Source organism: Alexandromys fortis, unplaced genomic scaffold, assembly GCF_014885135.2.
Source record: "Alexandromys fortis isolate MF-2015 unplaced genomic scaffold, M_Fortis_MF-2015_v1.1 scaffold_218, whole genome shotgun sequence".
Lineage (NCBI taxonomy): Eukaryota > Metazoa > Chordata > Mammalia > Rodentia > Cricetidae > Alexandromys > Alexandromys fortis.
This window is the reverse complement of record NW_026068112.1, coordinates 2,307,782-2,329,617: the sequence shown is the minus strand read 5'-3', so window position 1 is coordinate 2,329,617 and position 21,836 is coordinate 2,307,782. Positions and strand designations below refer to the sequence as shown.

At 40.9% G+C, this 21,836-nt stretch overlaps 2 pseudogenes; one reads left to right on the top strand and one right to left on the bottom strand.

The window, feature by feature from the left end:
- Nucleotides 1-11,813: 11,813 nt before the first annotated feature.
- LOC126490013 (TD and POZ domain-containing protein 4-like) lies at nucleotides 11,814-12,697 on the bottom strand (annotated as a pseudogene).
- A 1,124-nt stretch (nucleotides 12,698-13,821) lies between these two features.
- LOC126489952 (nascent polypeptide-associated complex subunit alpha-like) lies at nucleotides 13,822-14,469 on the top strand (annotated as a pseudogene).
- The last annotated feature ends 7,367 nt before the right edge of the window (nucleotides 14,470-21,836 follow it).

Below are 21,836 nucleotides of genomic sequence, written 5' to 3'. Positions count from 1 at the left end.
AGGATGAGAATCTGTAATTTGCTTCTAGACTAATGTGGTTTGATGTACCAAGATAGCATGAAAGTTTGCTGTAAGCAATCTCCAAAATTATTTTCCCAACAGAAAGCAAAAGCAGTATGAAGAGAACTATGCCCATATTCCCAAATATTGTTTATAACTGTTTTTTTACATTTAAAGGGGGATATGCTACAGAGATGGATACTATGGAATAGATCTTGGTCTACTGATACAAATTCAAGGTCAATTTTGTTATATTGTATTATTGTATATATATTCTGCTCTTGATTAAGTATTGTGTTTGTGAAGCTCTGCTTCACAGAATTGTGCTTGAAGGCAGCTGGACAGGAATTCTGGACTCTCAAGGCCATCTTAACAGCTTGTTCTTGAATTTCACAGCTCTGTTTGAACAGGACATGGAGGAGAGCAAAAAGAACTTCATTGACATCCTTGACACGGAGTAGCAATTCTTCAAGTCAATGCTGAGGTTCATTTACACTGGGAAGGAACCAGATCTCCACAGTGTGGCCTACATGTGCTGGCAGCTGCTGACAAGTATGGCCTGGAGCATTTGAAGGTCATGAGCGAGAGTGCCCTCTGCAGGGACCTCTCTGTGGAGAATGCTGCCTACACTCCTACTGGCTGACCATCACAGCACGGCCAGCTGAAAACTCAGGCAATGAATTTCATTACAGCTCATGCTTCCAAGGTGTCTGAGATCTCGAGTTGGAGGACAATGATGAACTCATGCCCCCACTTGGCGGCTGAAGCATACCGCTCACCAGCTTCTGAACAGGATCCTTTTCTGGAATCCCTTCTCAGATACCTGAAGCAATTCTAATGACCTGTTCAGTAGTGACCTACAGGTATCTTCCTGAAGTAGCTGTCAATGCTGTTACCAATGAAACCTGAGTATACCATGGGCTGTGGGATATTTACGGTGAAGCTTGGGAAAACTCAGGCTTAAACATAGTAGGAAATGAATTGGAATGGCAGGTTGTGGCCAGGGAGGGAGGTAAAGCTGGAGTCTGGAGTACTCTACCCAACCTCTACCCGGTTGCTATACTGATTTGAATTTTGTCCAATAAATCAGAAACTGGGATTCGGTTTAGTTAATGCCCAAACACATACAACAGGATTTTTTTTGAGTGTCCTGTTTGAATTGGACTGAGAAGAACATACAATAAAGGGAGGGCATAGAGCAATGGAGAAAACAAATATGAATGTTTGCTTGCAGGAGAAGGGGAAGAAAATAAAGTCAGTTTTCCTCCTAACTCAGTTTGAGGGGACTGGAGAGATGATTTAGCTGACAAAGCAATTTTTACTCTTGCAGAGAACCCGTCTTCAGGTCCCAGCACACCAGGAACCTTTTGACCATCTCTAACTGGTGATGCAGAGAATCTGTTGTCTTCCTCTTGTCTCCACAGGCATATCCAGCTCTGTAGACAAATTTTTAAACAAAAAATGTAAAACAAATACAAATTGTAAATCAGTTTGTGGATTCCAGTGGTGTTTCTGTTTGAAGAAGCCCATGTTAGTCCATGCAGCCTGCTCAGCTGTTAGTACAGAGTCCTCAGTGTCACACATACACAAAGTCAGTGAAGTGAGACCTAATGAAAGTCTGTTATCCTCACAGACTGGTGCCTACTCCAGTCGGCATGATGGAGTACATTGAGATGATGGGAGCAGGTACTGAGATCCACAGCCAAACATTAGGTAGAGCTCTGGGGACCCCGAAGAAGAGGGGAGGAAGGATTGTAGGAGCCAAAGAGATCAAAGACAACAGGAGAACACAGACCAGAGAATCAACTAAGCAGGTCTCATAGAGGCTCACAGAGACTGAAAAGGCTATTCACAGAACCTGCATGGGTTTATACTATGTCTTTTGTGTACATACTGTGGTCTCCTAACAGTGGGTATATGTGGTGTCTAACTTGTGGCTTCCTGGTCTATGCTGCCAACATGAACTCTGGTTATTTTGTGGGGTGGATGCCTGCCACCCCCTTTGGCTCTGGATGCTTGTGTGCCCACTCAGGGTCGGGATGAAAGTAGCTAAGACCATACCTATGTCTCAGTGCTCCCTGCCTGGGCATGCAACAGAATCAGGTCTACTAGGCATGTACAAGCAGGAGGGCATGGTAGATTCCTACCACCATACACAGAGATATTTCCACGCCATGCAGTGTCCACATGGCAGATTTAGCTTCTACTAAAAAAAAAAAAAGGTTTATAAGCTGTGCAGTGCTACCCAGAGTTTAGGTGATGAGGCTCCCACCTGTCACTCCTAGAGCCTAAGAATACCTATACCATATTTAAAGACTGGGTATACCATGGGCTGTGGTGGAGAGAGGTGGAACCAGCACCCTTCTTCCTCCTTCCTTTCTCCTTTACTTCCTATTCCTCCTCTACTTTTCCTCTTCTTCCTCTTTCTTTATTCTTTATTTCCTCCTCTATTTTCTTCCTCCTCTATTTCCTCCTCTACTTTCTTCCTCCTTTTTTTCCTCTTTCTTCTTCCTTTACTCCCTCTTCTTCTACATAGATGCCTGAAGGCCATAAGAGGGCACCAGACCCCATTAAAGATGGTTGTGAGCCTCCATGTGGGTAGCTGGGAATTGAACTCGGGACCTTAGGAAGAATAGGCAATGCTCTTAACCTCTGAGGCATCGGTCCAGCCCTTCCCTTTGCTTTTCAAGTCAGGGTTTCTCTGTGTAGCTTTGGAGCCTGTCTTTGAACTTTCTCTTCCTCTGTAGATCAGGCTGGCCTTGAACTCACAGATATCCATCGTCCTCTGCTTTCTGAGTGCTGGGATTAAAGGCCTGTGCCACCACCACCCAGCTGAGACTTTTTAAAATTGAGATTCCCTCCTCTATAATTTGTTAACATAAAACACCTAGCATGGTTGCCCGAGCATGTTTGCCTTAAGCCGACCTTCTCCAGAATCTTTCTGCCTAGACCTCCCAAGTGCTAGGATTAGCAGCAGGGGCGCCATATCCAGTGAGCTGGGAATAATTCTAAGACTTTAAGAACAGGGACTGAGGTAACTGAACAAATGGAGCTGTTCTTCCTCTGCTTCTGATATTCTTTAATACAGGGGTTACTGTGTAGCCAAGAGTAGCCTGGAGCTTACTATATACCCCGGGCTGGCCTGGAATCTTGATCCTTCTGCCTCAGGCTCCTGAGTTCTGAGATGACACCCACTTTGCCCTGACTTGATCATATTTTTTTCATTCCTTTCCCAGAATGCCTTCCCTCCTATGCCCATCTACTGGTGTAGATGGACCCCTAATTCATAAAAACAAGAAAACAGAACATGCTAGATTTGTCACGGGGCAGGGACCATCTCTGATTTACTAGCCTCATTCAGACACATTGCTCTCCTTAACTAATGTTTTATTTATTTATTTATTTACTTATTTGTTTGTTTGTTTGTTTATAATGCATTTGATGCAAACAATATTCCAAATGCCTAAAATGACCAAGAAAACTAAGGTGCCTGACCAGGCCTAGTAGCTCCAGCCTGTGTGTGATCACAGTGGCTCAGAAAGCTTAGGATAGAAAGTTCAGAACCAAACTGAGATGTGGACCATAGTGATACACATCTTTACTCACAGCATTCAGGAAGCAGAGGCTGGCAGATCTCTGTGAGTTTAAGAACAGCCTGATCTATTAAGTGAGTTCCAGGACAGTCAGGGCAATAGAGAGACAAGGGAGTTGCCAACTGAAAACATGAATAAATGTCAATGGTGTGATTATATATTTTAATTTTCCATATTCTATAAGGTGGAACACATGCAGCTGCCACATTACTTTTCTTTGAGTAACCTTTGGGTTACTCCCCTCAGGTAATAGTACTTAGTTATAGAAAGAGCAAGTAGGATGTCTCTTTATAATCTTCTTACCTTGTTGGGATGTAATAGAAACAAACCTCTTTCTTTAAACCTTTGCTATTGATGTGATGTGTCTTATGAAATTCTGAGGCACAAAGTACACTTACAATCACTGATTGGTCAATTTCTGCATTACTTTATGCTAGAGGACCTGGCAGACCTGTATGGGATCCGTATCCGTATGTGCTATGTATATGAGTCAAAGCCTATTAATGCATATATCTCAAATCTGAATAAATAATGAAATAAATTCTATAATATCTGGTATAATTTCAGCAGTTATGTGAGACATCTCTTTCTACATATTGCAAATCACTAACTATATTGAGACCTTCTTTAAAAACCTTAGGTACCTTGAAAATAGCTTATAACTCTTCTTTTTGGACAGAATTATAGGACTTTTTTACACCTTACTTAAAACTTTTGATTTGTAACCTGCCTTTCCTGATTTGTTTGCATCATTATAAAATATACGGGCTTTAGTTATTGGTGTGTCATGTACAATTCAATGAAGAATCCCAGTAGTTCACTTCATATGGCTAAGTCTATCACTTTTTGGATAATTGCTATTAATCTCACATAAAAAATTAACACAAGCTCTTGGGGTTCATTGTCTTTCCATAATTTTCATTTTCATCATTAAGAAATGGCACTATAATCTGTGCTGGGTGTATTCCTGCAGTTGAGAAGTCACAATTTTCCTTTTATAATTAATTTAGAGACTTTATTCATATGAATTTTTAATGTTTTACTTAATTTATGTGGTAAAAGTTTTATTATAAGATAATATCTTCCCTCTGCAATAAAATTTCTGTAGGGGAAATTATGAAATGCAATATGACTAGGATGCAATTAAGATTTGGATTTAGCCCATCCACATTTGCCTCCTGTAATTTCTCTTCAATGACAGTTAATTCTTTCTCAGCTTCAGTTGTTAATTCCCTTGGACTATTGAAGATCTTTTTCACCATCTAACACCTGATGGTATAATGGAAATATCTGCTAACAATCTTTCAAACTCATTAAGAGCCCGCAATTGGTCTCTTTTAATTTGTGCCCTTTGTGTTCTAATTTTCTGTAAAACTATTTTAAAATCAGAGTAATTGAATGAATGTCCTCCCTGCATTTTTTCAGGAGCAATTTTATTCTCAATTTAGGCAAAATTGTCTTTACTTTTTCAAGCATTCTTTCTAAAGCATCTGCATTAGAATCAGATAACAAAATGTCATCTATGTAATGGTAAATTATAGATTTAGGAAATTGTTTACATATTGTTTCCATTGACTGAGTTACAGAGTATTAGTACAGGGTCGGGCTATCAAGCATTTCCTGTGTCAGTATTGGTATCTCTTAATAGGCTGAGAATTATTATAAGTATGCACTGTGAAGGCAAATTTTTCTCTATCCTTTTCTTGTAAGGGTATAGTGAAGAAAACATCTTTTAAATCAATAGCTATAGGAGACCATCCTTTTGATAATAGAGGAAGCAGAGGAATTCCATATTGTAGATGGGGCATAGGTTAAATTACATTCTTGACAACCCTTAGATCTGTCACCTTTCTCCATCTTACAATTTTTTTTTCCTAACAACAAATACAGATGTCAAAGGCCTGATCAATTTTTCAGTATAATGAGCATCTAGTTGCTCCTATACCAACGATTCTGAAGCCTGCAGTTTGTCTTTCTGTTAATTGTCATTGTTTAACCCATATTGGTTTCTCAGCTAACCATTTTAGAGACAGATCCATCAGTACCCTTGAAGGTTTGCTGATTGCTTTATATTTTTGTACAGTCTGAATTTTTGGTGACCTTTGTTTTTAATACCTCATAATATCCTTCCCTGAAATATAAGTGTTTTGGACTGCAGGAATGTTAATTTGGGTATTCCATTGTTGAAACAGGTCACAACTCCTTACATTCACTGCAATATTAGCTACATATGGCCTCTGCCTTCCTTTCTGTCCTTCTGATCCTATGCATTCAAGTCACGTTGTGCTTTGTTTCACTTGATATAGGGTTCCAGTTCCTAGGAATTGAGCATCTGCCTCTTGAAGAGGCCAATTTGCATGCTAAGATTCTGGAGTAATGATACGCATGTCTGTACTAGTGTCTAATAATCCCTCAATTACAATGTTATTTATATGCACTCTTAGCTTTGGTCTTTGATCATTTGTAGACATCTGCCAAAATATACATTTCCTATTTCATACTCTCATTTTTGATTCATTTTTCATTCTATTCCATCATCAAGAATAGTATGGATTTTTACAATAGTCACTGGACATTTTAATTTTCCTGGTGAGACCAGTTCTCTAAAGTGACTTAAAATGACCCTACCACGTTTGACATAGGGGCCTGTGAGAGGTCCCCTCCGGGACTTTCCTAGTGGTATCAGGTTGGCTTGTCTGTATTTTGTCAATCTAAATCATTAGTCCAATGCATGCCTTTGCCACATGTCCTATATATTCCAAAAGGCTGAGACAACCTATTCTTGTCATTCCCAGAGGAGATATTATTCCTAGGAATTCTCTCTACAATGTCTTTTCTGATGTCTTATTCTACTACATTTAAAACACTTGACATTTGACCTTTTCCTCATACCTCTAGAAATTGCTTCTACTACCCAAGTCTCAGTGTTGTAGTCAAATGTCTAAACATCCATTGTATTCAGGGTCTGTTCATCCATTGGTGTTGATCTAACCTTTAAAGCTTCAAATATCTTTGTACATTCTAAGCTGGCATTTTCAAAAGCCAGAGATACAATAAGTATATAACTAGCTTCTGGGTCTCTTACTCCTACTTGAATAGCCTTAGTTGTCTTTGTAAAAAGTCATTAAAGTTTTTCTCTGGCCCTGTTTAACCCTGATATATGATTCCTTTCTCTTTCCTAGTTCCTGAATCTTATGCCTAGAATTTAAATTTAATGAGTTACATAGAGACAAGGTGGTTCATCACAGAGAGCCTGGTCCTCAGGATCAGTGTAGTGGTCCTTGCCATGATTTTAGATTGTGAAGCCTCAAATCCTTTTGCATTTCCCTTTTGTTCTAAAATTTTTATCTCTTCTCTCCAATAGCATTTCCATAGCAGTGGGGGGTCTGTTTTCTAGGACCACTGAGGTTAATTGAAGCCAATTGTGTGGGGTTGCCTTATTGCTTGAAGTCCACCTTTTCACAATTTCTTCAACAAATGGTGAATTTAGGCCATAAGATACTATTGCTTGGTTAATTTCTTTTAGATTGATCATGCCTATAGGTAGCCATGTATATTTGTTACCTACTTTACACTATTTTCTTTGCTTTTACTTTTGATCCCTAATCATCAATTTCTATAATTTCTTCAATCTTTTCAAATCTCTTTACCACTGCCTTTAATAAAGTCTTAATCTTTTGTTTAGTGTTCCATTCTAATGTCTTCACTGATGATAACAAGGCGTGAAATTTTCCATTTTTTATTCCCTTGCTCCTACCCTCTCCTGTATTTATCCTTCTATTTATCCTCTCTGCCCACCGATTCTGCCTATTTCTCTCCTGCCTCAATATTGACTGTTCAATTCTTTATTAGACAACCAAGTGTTTTAGATATGCACAGTAACACTGCTTTACTGAGTTAATAAATACAACATAAACAAATATAAAACATTTTAAATTAATATTCTATAAGAGCCATTGATAAGTAAAATATTTCTAAAAAAGAAAAGAGCCCCATTAGGTCTCATCATTCCTGATTTCAAATTGTACTTCAAAACTATAATAAAAGTAATAAAAGAGCATTGTATTGGTAGGATTCAATGGAAGACTCTGATATCAGTCTATATATAGAAACCACGCCGGTCTCAAACACTGTGCTGTCACCTGGTTCCATGGTGCAGTCTGGGCCGTGACTGTTGCTGAGGCCTTTGTCTGGGTACATGGAAGTACTAAAGCCAGGATCTTTGTCCAAACACGACGCATTGGACAGTGAGCAACACTAAGTAAACTGACAGGCAGTCTGTGCTTTCTTCATTAACCTGGTCAACCATACTCAAAGAGTATTTTTGTTTGCCATTGCCAAATGTCCCATAGCTCTGCACCCATTTCCCTCTCACCCCCCCACTCTGTCCTCCCCCTCCCCCTCCAGTCCTAAGAGAGGGCATGGTCCCCTGCCCTGTGGGAAGTCCAAGGCCCTCCCCGCTCCAACCAGGCCTAGGAAGGTGTGCATCCAAACAGACTGGGATTCCAAAAAGCCAGTACATGCAGTCGAAACAAATCCCAGTGCCATTATCATTGACTTCTTAATCAGCCCCCATTGTCAGCCACATTCAGAGAGTCTGGTTTGATCCCATGCTCGTTCAGTCCCAGTCCAGCTGGCTTTGGTAAACTCCCATTAGATCAGGCACACTGTCTCAGTGGGTGGACCAACCCCTGGCCATCCTAACTTTCTTGCTCATGTTCTCCCTCCTTCTTATCTTAAATGGACCTTGAAAGCTCAGTCCAGTGCTCCAATGTGGGTCTCTGTCTCTGTCTCCATCCATTGCCAGACGAAGGTTCTATGGTGATATTCAAGATAGTCTTCAGTGTGACTATGGGACAAGGCCAGTTCAGGCAACCTCTATTCTACTGCCCAAGGACCTAGCTGGAGACATCCCCATGGGTACCTTGCAACCCCTCTAGAGCCAACTCTCTTGCCAAACGTAAAATGGCTCCCTTAATTAAGTTATCTCTGCTCCCATATCTGCCCTTCCTCCATCTAGACCATTCCAATCCTCCCCAATCCTTTCCTTCTTCCTTCTCTCCCCCTCTCCCCTTCCCCCCATAACATCCTCACCCTAACCCCCATGTTCCCAACTTTTGCCCGGCGACCTTATCTACTTCCAATTTCCAAGAGGATCTATATATGTTTTTCTTTGGGTTCTCATTATTATTTAGCTTCTGTAGGAGTGTGAACCATAAGCTCAATGACCTTTGTTTATGGTTAGAGTCCACTAATGAGTGAGTACATACCATATTCATCTTTTTGAGTTAGTTATCTCACTCAGGATGGGGTTTTCTGTTTCCATCCATTTGCATGCAAAATTCAAGATGTCATTTTACATCTGAGTAGTATTTTAATGTGTACATGTTCCACACTTTCTTTATCCATTCTTCCATTGAGGGGCATCTAGGTTGTTTCCAGGTTCAGGCTATTACAAATAATGCTGCTATAAACATGGTTGAAAAAATGGTTTTCTCTGAGGTTATTTTTTTCCTGCCCAGTCCCCATAATCATTAAGTCTCAAGGAAATCACACAGAGGTCCACATAAACTGTACATTAGCTCAGACTTATTATTAATTCTTATTACTTACATTAGCCCATTATTCTAGTATATGTTAACCACATGGCTCTTTTCCTTTTTTAGTGAGGCAGTCACATCTTGCTTCTTATGCATCTGAGTCAGAACTGAATCCTCTTCTCAGAATTCTTCTGTTCTCCTTGACTCACCTCTACTTCCTTTGTGGTTGTCCTGCATATTTTTCCTGCCTGGCTACTGGCCAATCAGTGTTTATTTAAAATGTAATTGACAGAATACAGACCATGGTCCCACACCACTGGTATGTCTATACCTTTTGTCCTCTGCCTGCTTTAGGCTGCTGCTGTCTCCCATCGTCTTTAGTTACTGGAGTATGTGGGACCATGTGTATCCCTAAAGGATTTCCTGACCAACATCCATCATCTTTCTTACCTCTATTTGGAGGAGCAATCCAATTTTCTATTGGTAAATTACATTTTCTAACACTGTTAATTTTTTCTTAGCCTGTTGGCTTAAGGACACCTGAATCCAAAAGTGACCTGGGAGAAGTCTGAGCTTCCAGCTTAACAGAATGTTTGTTATATCTCCAGTCAGGAGCACTGATTGACTCCACACCATCAAAAAAGAACCAACATTTCCAGGCCAGCAGAAATTAAGAACATGGGAACAGGAAGCAATTTCCCCTAGGGAATCACTAGGGTTGATAGTAAGTAGAAACATTTCTTTCCCACCACTTAATTCATGGACCCTTGAATCTGAAATATAGAGAATCATATCATATACGGACTCTGATTCAAAGCATATACAGTTTCCTGGAGAATCCTGTCCCAGTATTCTAGGCAAATGCCCCTTTATTGGCTCCATTACTGTGTCTTCAATAAGGCCATTCCATTTTTCTATTATGACAACTGATTTAAGAAGTTAATGAACATGGTAAGACCAGTGGATTCCATGATCATGGGGCCCTGCTGCACCCCTCTGCTGTGAATTTAGTTCCTAGGTCAGAAGCCATATTGTGTGGATACCATGATGGAAGACCAGGTAGTTTTGGTAAAATTATTACATTCAGGAAAGGCAAATCCATAACTAGAGTAAGTTTTTACTCCAATAAGACCAAAGTGTTGTTCCTTCTACAGAGAAAGTGGTTCAATCTAGTCATACTGTTGCCAAAGTGTTGGCTGGTCAGGCCAGGGAAACAGTAACATATCTGGATTTCTGTGTGGTCTATGCTATTGGCAGAAATGCCATTCAGCAGCAGTGGTAACAAGGTCAGGCTTGAGAAGTACATATCCATGGTTTTGATCTCATGGACATCCCACATCTCAGTCACTTTGGCTGCTTTGATCCTGGGCACATCGAGCAATCATTGATATGGCTTGGTAAAGAATCTGACTGTGCATGGAATGGGTCATCCTATCTCCTTGATTATTGAACTCCTCCACTGCTGAAGGCACCTTGTGATGGACATTAACAAGAGACACAAGGATCTTTACGTTCCTTTTTCCTTAGCAGATCTGTCCAAATACTTCTTCCTCAAATGCCTTTCCATGTTTTCCCTCTTTTTCTTATCTTTCACTCATACAATACATCCTGACCATAGTCTCCCCTCCCTCCACTACACCCATATGTACCGCTTCTCTGTTTCCCTTCAGAAAAGCACAGGCCTCCTGGGGATCTCAACAGAACACATCATAATAAGATGAAATAGGAGTAGGCACAAACCCTCATATCAAGGCTGTAGCAGACAACACAGAAAAAAAAAAAAAAGAAGTTCCTAGGATGAGACAAAAAGGTCACAGTTTTCCCACATTCCTGCTGTTAGGAGTCCCACAAAACCCCCTGAGCTAAACACAACAGCGTGTGTACAGAGGACTTAGTACAGACATGTGCAGGCTCTTCAGTCTCTGTGGGTCCCTATGACCCCAATTAGTTGATTCTTTGGGCCCTGATCTCCTGGTATGATTGATCCCTCATACATTCCTGCCTTTCCCTCTTCCTTGAGGTTCCCTGAGCTCTGCCTAATGTTTGATTGTGGATCTCAGTGTCTGTTCCCATCAGCTGATGAACACCTAACCGATGATGATTGGGCAGGTATAGCAATTTTGTTACGTATCATTTCATTGAACCTTTTTATGTATGAGACCATGAGGACCCTGCACAAATTTCAACAGCTGAGAAGAGCTGGATGTGTCAATGGAAGCCTTTGAACAGAAACACCACTTTAATTTACAAAGCAGATTTTATTATTTTATCTATTTAATATTTTATTGATGTCAGATTTTTTTTTGCTCTGAGCCTTTGATCATATGTTCTATTCAGTTCAATCCAGACAAGTTTTTCAAAAGAAACTTTATTGGGATGTGCTTGAGGCCTTAAATAAACTGAATCTCAGTAGCTAAGTATTGGACAAAAGTTGAACCAGTACAGCAACAGGGTCAAGATTATTTTGATAATACCAGAGTCCAGTACTGCCCCTCCCCCAGCCTGACAGTCAATAAATTTACAGTTGTCTTAAAAGCTGTTCCACCAGGTTGTCTTTCCCCAGATTCACTGTAAATCCTCCACATACACAATAGTTTTCCTAGGCATCATTGGTAAAAATGTTGACTGCTGCTCCTGGGATACATGTGAAGGTCACAGCTGACAGGGTACTAGAATTTCTTCAGGCTTTGAGAACAGGCTCCAGTGCAGAGCAGTAAAGAGAAGCCAGGGCACTGTATGCTTCAGCCACCAGGTAGGGGTATGAATCTACCATTGTCTTCCAGCTTGAGGTCTCAGAAACCTCTGAAGCATGAGCTATAATGAAACCCAGTACCTGGATTTACAGCTGCTCTAGATTACTGTAGAGATCAGCCAGGAAGAGAGTGTGGGCAGCATTCTCCACAGAAAGAACTCTGAAGAGAGCCCTCTCATACATGACCTTCATACTCTCCAGACCATACTTGACAGCAGCTGCTAGCACAGCATCTGCCATGCTGTGGAAGTCTGGTTACTTCTGATTGTAAATGAAGCCCATCATTGCCTTGAAGACTTGTTTTTCAGGTCAATGGTCTCAACACAGTTCTTTCTGTTCTCTTCCATGTCATATTAAAACATGGTTCTGAAAACTGGAGAGCAAGTTGTTAAGATGACCCTGTGAGCCTGGAATTCCTGGCCAGCTACCACCAGGCAGCAGTCTGTGAAGTGGGAATTCTCCCACAGCTCTCCTAGCTCATTGGACAATGTGCACCTTGGAACCTTGATCTCTGGCTGTGTGCTATCCTCAAAGATTCTGTAGGAGTCTGGGATCAGAATCCCTATGCAGGGGAGAGTGAGCTCACCTTCAGAGAGAAGCCAATATGCATGGTGAATAGAAAATCTTGAAGGATGAACATTTTGTAACCTCTTTTGTAACCTGGCAGGAACCTGAAATTTTTAGACTAGGCACAATTTCACTACATTCTCCTTCGGGGTTGATAATCCAAAACTCGAATTATGTCATAATGGGACTCTTTGGAGAGCTGAGTAACTCTGCGTTAACTGACAGGTAATCTGGGCTTTCTTCATCGAAACCCTTTGGGTATATTCTCAAACACCACTTGTCATTGTCTCCTCTTGAGAAACCTGGGCTTCTAATGCTGTCCATCATTTGCTCCAGAATAAAATAGATGTTGTGAATGGAACACATGCAGGAGAAATTCTGGATGTTGAACATTTTGTAGTCTCAGCTCTGGGCTATTTCATCCTGTGACATTTCTCCTGGAAGCAGTTTGAAGGATAAAATGAATTCAAATGAAGAACTAGAATTTGTTTTCTCTTCACTCTGTGGGACACAGTAATAGGCATGATACACATTTTGAGTTTCTGTTTCTCCTCTGTTCCCTCTTCTATGAGGCTGGAAATTTGAGTCCCTGAAATTATCCAAATTACAATGCTAGTTTCAGAGTAAGTAGTCTGGGATACTAGAGGCTGTTATATCACTTCATTGTTTTCAAAATTGACCTTTAGGTCAATAGGTAGCTTATTTGGACAACCATATAATACTTTTGATAATTTGGATGATTTTATCCACTCATATCAAAAATGCTATACAAAGGTTCACCAAGTAATTGAATATAGAATGACTCTCTTTTTATATGAACAACGGGATTCATTAGAAAGAGTTAGGGCTGTAGTTCTGCTAATCCCATGCTATGGGAGAATGCTCTTGTACACTCTATGGATTTATCATGTGTTTTAGTTTAATAAAACGCTGATTGGCCAATAGCCAGAAAAACAGGAAGTTTAGGCAAGGCAATCAGACTAGGAGAATTTTGGGAAAAGAAAAAGCAGAGATGGATTCTCCAGCCAGACACAGAGGAAGCAAGATGAAAATGCTTTATTGAGGAACGGTACCAAGCCACATGGCTAAACATAGATTAAAATTATAGGTTAGTTTAAGATGTAAGAGATAATAATAGGCCAGAGCAGTACGCCAAACAGATTATAATTTGGATAACCTCTGTTTGTTTCTTTGGGACTGAATGGCTGCAGAACCAGGAAGGACAGAAATGTCTGTCTACAAATGGCACTCAAACATTTGCCAAGAATTTCCACATAAAGCCTGAGAAATCTTTAAAACAAAAATGATTCTAGACACTGTGATTCGCTCTCTTTCCACTGCCATCTTAGTTCCAAGTCCTCCTCACAAAATGCCTGGTGAAGCCACAGAAACCATCCCTGGCACAGAGCAGGAGTTGCCACAGCCCCAGGCTGAGACAGGGTCGAAAACAGAATCTGACAGCTATGAATCAGTACCAGAGCTCGGGAACAAGACTACACACAGGCAGCCACACAACAAGCCCAGCTTGTGGCAGCAGCTGAAATCGATGAAGAACCAGTCAGTAAAGCAGAGCAGAGCTGGAGTGAAAAGACAGAATGGAGGGCTATGTCCAAACTGGGTCTTCGGCAAATTACATGGGTTACTAGAATCACCATACAGACATCTACAAATATCCTCTTCGTCATTACCAAACCAGATGTCTACAAGAGCCCAGCTTCAGACATCTTCGTTGTATTTGGAGAAGCCAAGATTGAAGATTTATCTCAGCAAACACAGTTAGCAGCTGCTGAGAAGTTCAAAGTAATAGGTGAAGCTGTTTCAAACATTCAAGGAAATAAATCTCAGACTCAGACAGTACAAGAGGAGAGTGAGGAGGAAGAGGTTGCTGAAGCAGGTGTTGAAGTTAAGGACATAGAATTTGTCATGTCACAGGTGAATGTGTCCAGAGCAAAGGCAGTGAGCCCTGAAAAGCAACAGTAATGATATTATAAATGCTATTATAGAATTAACAATGTAACTATTTGAGAGCGAAGACACTCTCTATCCCCTCCCCCTTTTTTGGCGTTTCAAAGGTGGAACTACAGCTTGGTTTGAATTTTGAACAGTTTTTATCCTTAATAAAGTCATGGCTTCAGGCTGGATGAAAAAGATGATTCTAGACAGACAGGAACAGCATCAAGCACAGCTTGTAGGCAATCATTACTCCAGTAGGCTCTGTTTGCTTGTGGTATGCAGAGGCACCGCTCCTTTAAGAGAGGCTGCCTGACTCAGTGTTATTCACAGGCCCTCACAGTTCTTTTAAGAGGTTCTTCCACCAAACACTGAAACAGTGTTCATGGGCAGCCAGCATCAGGTTTCTTGGTGGTGGCATGAACCTGAAACTTCACAGACTTGTGGTAATAAATCTGGTTCCTGCCAGTACATCCACCATGAAGCTAGACTCTCAAATAGCTAAGGAATGGGGTGGAGCCAGCTACCAAATTTGCAGCTCTACGTTAGGCATATCACTTAGCAGATTAAAGACATGTGTACTCAGAAAAAGAAAAGGATATATATATATATTTCTGGAGGCATTACCATCCCTGACTTCAAACTCTATTACAGAGCTTCAGTATTGAAAACAGCTTGGTATTGGCATAAAAACAGAGAAGTCGATCAATGGAATAGAGTAGAAGACCCAGATTTTATCCCACAAACTTATGAACACCTGATTTTTGATAAAAGAGCTAAAAGTATTCAATGGAAAAAAGATAGCATCTTCAACAAATGGTGCTGGCAGAACTGGTTGTCAACTTGTAGAAGAATGAAAATAGACCCATATCTATCACCATGCACAAAAATCAAGTCCAAGTGGATTAAAGACCTCAATATCAGGCTGAACACACTGAACCTGATAGAAGAGAAAGTGGGAAGTAGACTGCAACACATGAGCACAGGAGACCACTTCCTACGCATATCCCCAGCAGCACAGACATTAAGGGCAACATTGAATAAATGGGACCTCCTGAAACTGAGAAGCTTCTGTAAAGCAAAGGACACTGTCACCAAGACAAAAAGGCAACCCACTGACTGGGAGAAGATCTTCACCAACCCTGCAACAGACAAAGGTCTGATCTCCAAAATATATAAAGAACTCAGGAAACTGGACTTTAAAATGTTAATTAACCCAATTAAAAAATGGGGCACTGAACTGAACAGAGAATTCTCAACAGAAGAAGTTCAAATGGCCAAAAGACACTTAAGGTCATGCTCATCCTCCTTGGTGATCAGGGAAATGCAAATTAAAACAACTTTGAGATACCATCTTACACCTCTCAGAATGGCTAAAATCAAAAACACCAATGATAGCCTTTGCTGGAGAGGTTTTGGAGTAAGGGGCACACTCATCCATTGCTGGTGGGAATGCAAACTTGTGCAACCACTTTGGAAATCAGTATGGCGATTTCTCAGGAAATTCGGGATCAACCTACCCCAAGATCCAGTAATACCACTCTTGGGAATATACCCAAGAGATGCCCTATCATATGGCAAAAGCATTTGTTCAACTATGTTCATAGCAGCATTATTTGTAATAGCCAGAACCTGGAAACAACCTAGATGCCCTTCATTGGAAGAATGGATGAAGAAAGTGTGGAATATATACATATTAGAGTACTACTCAGCGGTAAAAAACAATGACTTCGTGAATTTTGCATGCAAATGGATGGAAATAGAAAACACTATCCTGAGTGAGGTATCCCAGTCCCTAAAAGATGAACATGGGATGTACTCACTCATAATTGGTTTCTAGCCATAAATAAAGGACATTGGGCATATAATTTGTGATCCTAGAGAAGCTAAATAAGAAGGTGAACCCAAAGAAAAACATAGTCATCTGCCTGGATATGGGAAGTAGACAAGATTACAGGACAAAACCTGGGAACTTGGGGATGAGGTGGCATAGGGCTAAGGGGAAATGGGGTGAGAAACGTGAGAAGGGGAGAATGGGGGGAGCTTGGGGGAATGGAATGGTTGGGATAAAGGAAGGGTGGACACCGGAGCAGAGAAATATATAACTTAATTAAGGGAGCCATCTTAGGGTTGGCAAGAGACTGGACTCTAGAGGGGATCGCAGGTGTCCAGGGAGATGTCCCCAGCTAGTACCTTGAGCAACTGAGGAGAGGGAGCCTGAAATGACCCTATCCTATTGCCATACTGATGAATATCTTGCGTATCACCTTAGAACCTTCATCTGGCAATGGATCGAGATAGAGACAGAGACCCAAATTGGAGCACCGGACTGAGCTCTTAAGATCCAAATGAGGAACAGAAGGAGGGAGAACACGAGCAAGGAAGTCAGGACCACGAGGGGTGCACCCACGCACTGTGACAGTGAAACTGATCTATTGGGAGCTCACCAAGGCCAGGGGGACTGGGACTGAATAAGCATGGGATGAAACCGGATTTTCTGAACGTGGCAAACAATGAAGGCTGATGAAAAGCCAAGGACAATGGCACTAGGTTTCGATCCTAATACATGAACTGGCTTTGTGGGAGCCTAGCCTGTTTGGATGCTCACCTTCCTGGTCCTGGATAGAAGTGGGAGGACCTTGGACTTCCCGCAGGGCTGGGAATCTGGACTGCTCTTCTTTCTCGAGAGGGAGGGGGAATGGAGTGGGGGGGAGGGGGGAAGGGGGAAGGGAGTGGGGGGAAGGGAAGATGTGTGCTAGGAGGGGGAGGGAAATGGGAAATTTTTTTTGCAACAACTAAAAAAAAAGAAGAAGGGGTAAGGACAGTGAGAGGGAGAAAGGGAAAAGATATATTGATTGAGGGAGTTATTAAAAGGCTATTAATAAACATAGCACTAGAGATATTTCCAGGAATCCTCAAGAATGACCCCAGCTAAAACTCTAAGCAACAGTGGAGAAGACGCTTAAATTGGCCTTCCCCTGTAATCAAACTGATGACTACCTTAATTGTCATCATAGAACCTTCAACTAGCACCAGAAGGAAGCAGCTACAGAGGTCTACAGCAAAGTACTGGATAAGCTATCTAAATATATTTATAAAAGCAATATGCAAATATACAGAAAATTTACATCAGAAAGTCTATAAATCCTCAAATTAGAAGAAAGCTGATGAAAAAAACTGTATTTTTTAAGTTTTCTCTGAACGATAACTTGCTATACCAGTTTTTTTAAAAGAAGGTTTAGAGTACATTTTAAAATTGGACTTAAAGGTAATGTTTATGGTGTTATAAATCATGTCCAAAAATATTTAAGTAATATTTGACAAATAATTTCAATTATGAGTAGCTGCTCATTTCATTCAATTACTGAGATGGATTGTAGAATGATATATTGCATAAAATGTTAACTTTTTTACATTTGAGTGTTTGCATGTATGTGTGTGTACATGCTCGTATGTGCATTATATGTGAATGTCAGAGACAGATGTAGTACATCATTCATTCTTTACCACTAAAAAATAAGTATTTTGAATTTGATTAAAAAAAATCTTTGAAATTAAAAAAAAAGAGTGGGACAGTGGGGAGTCTCTGACCTGTTTATCTGATCTTGGGAACTTTTTCTCCTTCTGGTCGACTCCCCCAGCCTTGATATGATAGTTTGTGCCTATGCTTATTGCATCTCATTATGATGTGTTCAGTTGATATTCCTGTGTTCACCAACTTCCTGAAACAGCTGTCAGGACAGAAAGATGGACTGGACATTTCAAGACACAAGGAAAGATTAAAGAAGTACCATCAGCCTCTAGTACTGGGTCAGGATTCTGCAGGAGGCAGCTTTCTCCTTAGCCCATGTCCATTGGTCCAGGCATTAAGAGGTAGAAAAGGGAATGGCTCCTCTCACTATCACCCCTAGCGACTCCTGGGGGGAAACTTTGCTTCCCATTCCCATGACCTTAGGTCCTTCTGGTCTGGAAGTTTTGGTTCCAGGGTGATTGGTGGTGTGGGGGCCACCCCCCCCCCGTCTGGAGCCACAACTAATATTCCATGCAGTGGAAGCTCAGACTTCTTCAAAGCCATTTTGAGCTTCTGATGTCCTTAAAACAACAGGTTGATGTAGGGATAAGTCCCACCCCTTAGGGGGCGTGTTCGCCTCAGGCTAAAGTTTGCCTCTAAATTTAGCGAGCATGCTCCTAGCCCTCGCTTCTGCTTTCCTGGTCTCCACGGGAACGGTGGTTCTGTAAGTCTATTCCTCCATTAAAGCTGTCTATATTTTGACAATCTGTCTGCATTCGCCTAAGCCATTATCTTTTGGCGTCCAACGTCGGGCTATTTTGCCCCCGACTCAAGCTAACACAGCACGCTCCCAGGTGTCGTTTTCTTAGTTCGTGACTCGGGCCCCAGGGCTGAGTCCGAGATACACTCGGCCTTCAGGCCCATAATATCCAGAGAGGCAGGCGGATCTCTGTGAGTTCCAGGCTGGCCAGGCGGTGGTGGCATACGCCTTTAATCCCAGCACTCGGGAGGCAGAGGCAAGCGGATCTCTGTGAGTTCGAGGCCAACCTGGTCTACAAGAGCTAGTTCCAAGACAGGCTCCAAACCACAGAGACCACCACCGGCAGGAACCAGTCGTTGCAGGTAAAAGAAAAAAATTTCTTTTATAATTAAAATGTNGTCAATTGTTACACATTTTGGATATATCTCGTTTGTTAAGTAATATTTATTCCCTTCTCGGATCTTTGATGGAGTTGAAGATTATATAATTGTAGTTACTCTCTACATTATTTAGACTCCTTGAGATAGAATGTTTAGCAAAACTTTTGATTCTCAATATTGTTTGTTATATTTATTATTTGTTATTATTGTATATAGTTGTATTTGGTTTAGTTCTGTCTTATTTAGACAAAAGGGGGAGATGTAGGGATAAGCCCCACCCCTTAGGGGGCGTGTTCGCCTCAGGCTAAAGTTTGCCTATAAATTTGGCGAGCGTGCTCCCAACGCTCGCTTCTGCTTTCCTGGTCTCCGCAGGAACGGTGGTTCTGTAAGTCTATTCCTCCATTAAAGCTGTCTATATTTTGACAATCTGTCTGCATTCGCCTACGCCGTTACAGGTTGAGAAGGAAATAACAGTGTTAGGAGGGCTGATGGATCAAGATCACCATCAGAAACTTGGATTGAGTTTCCACAATAAAGGCAAGAATGATTATGGTTGTTGGGCAGGAAATCCTTTAGGGTATCTTGGTGCAACATTGTCCAATGATTAAAGAGGATGGGAGACTGCAACAGCCTTCTCCAGACAGTTGTCAACAGGTACAGACACTCCATGAATGAAGACAGATATCACAACTCCAGGAAAAGAGCCAAGATGGGTTATGTATTTTCACTAAAGAGAGTAAAGACAACCACCCAAATATTCTAAGTCTAATTAAATAAGCCTTATTTTCTGCCATCATAGGTTTTCTCACTAATCCCAGTTTTGAGAGAATAGATAGGAACATAGGAGAAGTAGGGTCTTTTATCATCCAAAAAATTGCAAGGCTAAGGGTTTTCCAAGGTTTGGGGTGGGTGGATTCAGAGAAATTTCAGTAATATAGGAAACTGGCTGAACTTTCTCCACCAAAGACAAACAGAAACGTTGTTCCTGAGTACGTTGGGCGGGTTGATGAAGAAAGCACAGATTCCCTGCCAGTTTACTTAGTGTTTCTCAGCTCTCCAAAGAGTCAGGTTTGGGCAAAGACCACGGCTGCAGTAGGGCCATGGACCCAGACATAGCCCTTAGCAGCAGTTAGGGCTCAGACATCTCCATGGACCTGAGTGACAGCCCAAGCCTCTTAGAGTGGCATGGGCCCTGTGTATAGATTTATACCTGAGTCTTCCATTAAATTCCTGCCAATACCATGCTCTTGTATTGCTTTTATTATAGCTTTGAAGTTCTATTTGATTCAGGAATAGTGAGGCCTACAGCATGTTTTTTTTTTATTGTTCAGGAATGTTTTACTACCCATTGCTTTTTGTATTTCCATATGAAGCTGAGAATGGTCTTTAAAAGATATGTAAAGAACTGTGTTGAACTTTTGTCAAAATGCACTGAATCTGTAGATTACTTTTTGTAGAATGTCCATCTTTAGATATTAATCCCACTGATCCATGAGCTGGGAGATCTTTCATTTTCTGATATCTTCTTCAATTTCTTCCTCAAAGAATTGAAGTTTTTATAATACAAGTCTTTCACTTGTTTTGTTAGAGTTACCCACAATATATATTATTTGAGGCTGTTGTAAAAGGTGTTTTCTCTGATTTCTTTCCCAATCTGCCTCTCATTTGTATAAAGGAGGACTACTGATTTTTGTTTTGGTTTTGTTTGGTTTTTTGTAACATGGGGGGTCAGGCTGCTTGTTGTTGTGGTTTCTGTCCTGCCCAGTACCCCACAACTGTTTAGCCCCAAAGAAAATCACACATAGGTCTCTCTATAAGTTATAAGCTGATTGGCCCATTAGTTCTAGCCTCTCACTGGCTAACTCTCACATCTTGATTAACCCATTTTCCTGATCTATGTTAGCCATGTGGCTCAGTACCTTTTCTCAGTGGAGCAGATCACATCCTGCTGCTTCAGCGATCTGGGCAGGAATGGGAGGAATCAACTTCCTCCTTCCCAGAATTCTCCTGTTCTCATTACATCATTTCTATTTCCTGCCTGGCCAATCAGCGTTTATTTATAACATGATTGACAGAATACAGACAATTCTCCCACACCAATTTTTGTTTTGTTTTTTGAGACAGGGTTTCTCTGTAGCTTTGGAGCCTGTCCTGGAACTAGCTCTTGTAGACCAGGCTGGCCTCTAACTCACAGAGATCCACCTGCCTCTGCTTCCCGAGTGCTGGGATTAAAGGCATGCGCTACCACCACCCAGGAGGACTACTGATTTTTATTATTATTTTATTACTGAAAATAGATTCTTCTCTTACACAATACATCCTAACCAGAGTTTTCTTTCCCTTAGATTTTTTGTCAAGCTAATTTACTGAAACTGTTTATTAGCAGTAAAAATTTCCCTGTTAAGTTGCTCACCTAATTTATGTGTATTTTATTATCTTCTACAGATAAAGATTATTTCTTACTTTCCACTCTATCCTTTTATTGTCTGTTGTCTTGCTGATTTAATTAATATTTCAACTGTTATATTGAATAGATATAGAGAAAGTGAAAAACTTTGTCTTGTTCCAGATTTTAGTGGAATTATTTGAGTTTCTTTCTATTAATGGACTTTTTTAAAGCTGCCATTATTTAGGTATGTCACATGTATGCCGATATCTCCTTGGTGTTTATCATGAAGGAATGTTGGATTTTGAAAAATACTCTTCCAGAATTTAGTGATATGATCATAAAGTTTATGTCTTTCTGATGTTTTGTGTTTTGGGGGTTTATATGGTCAATTATA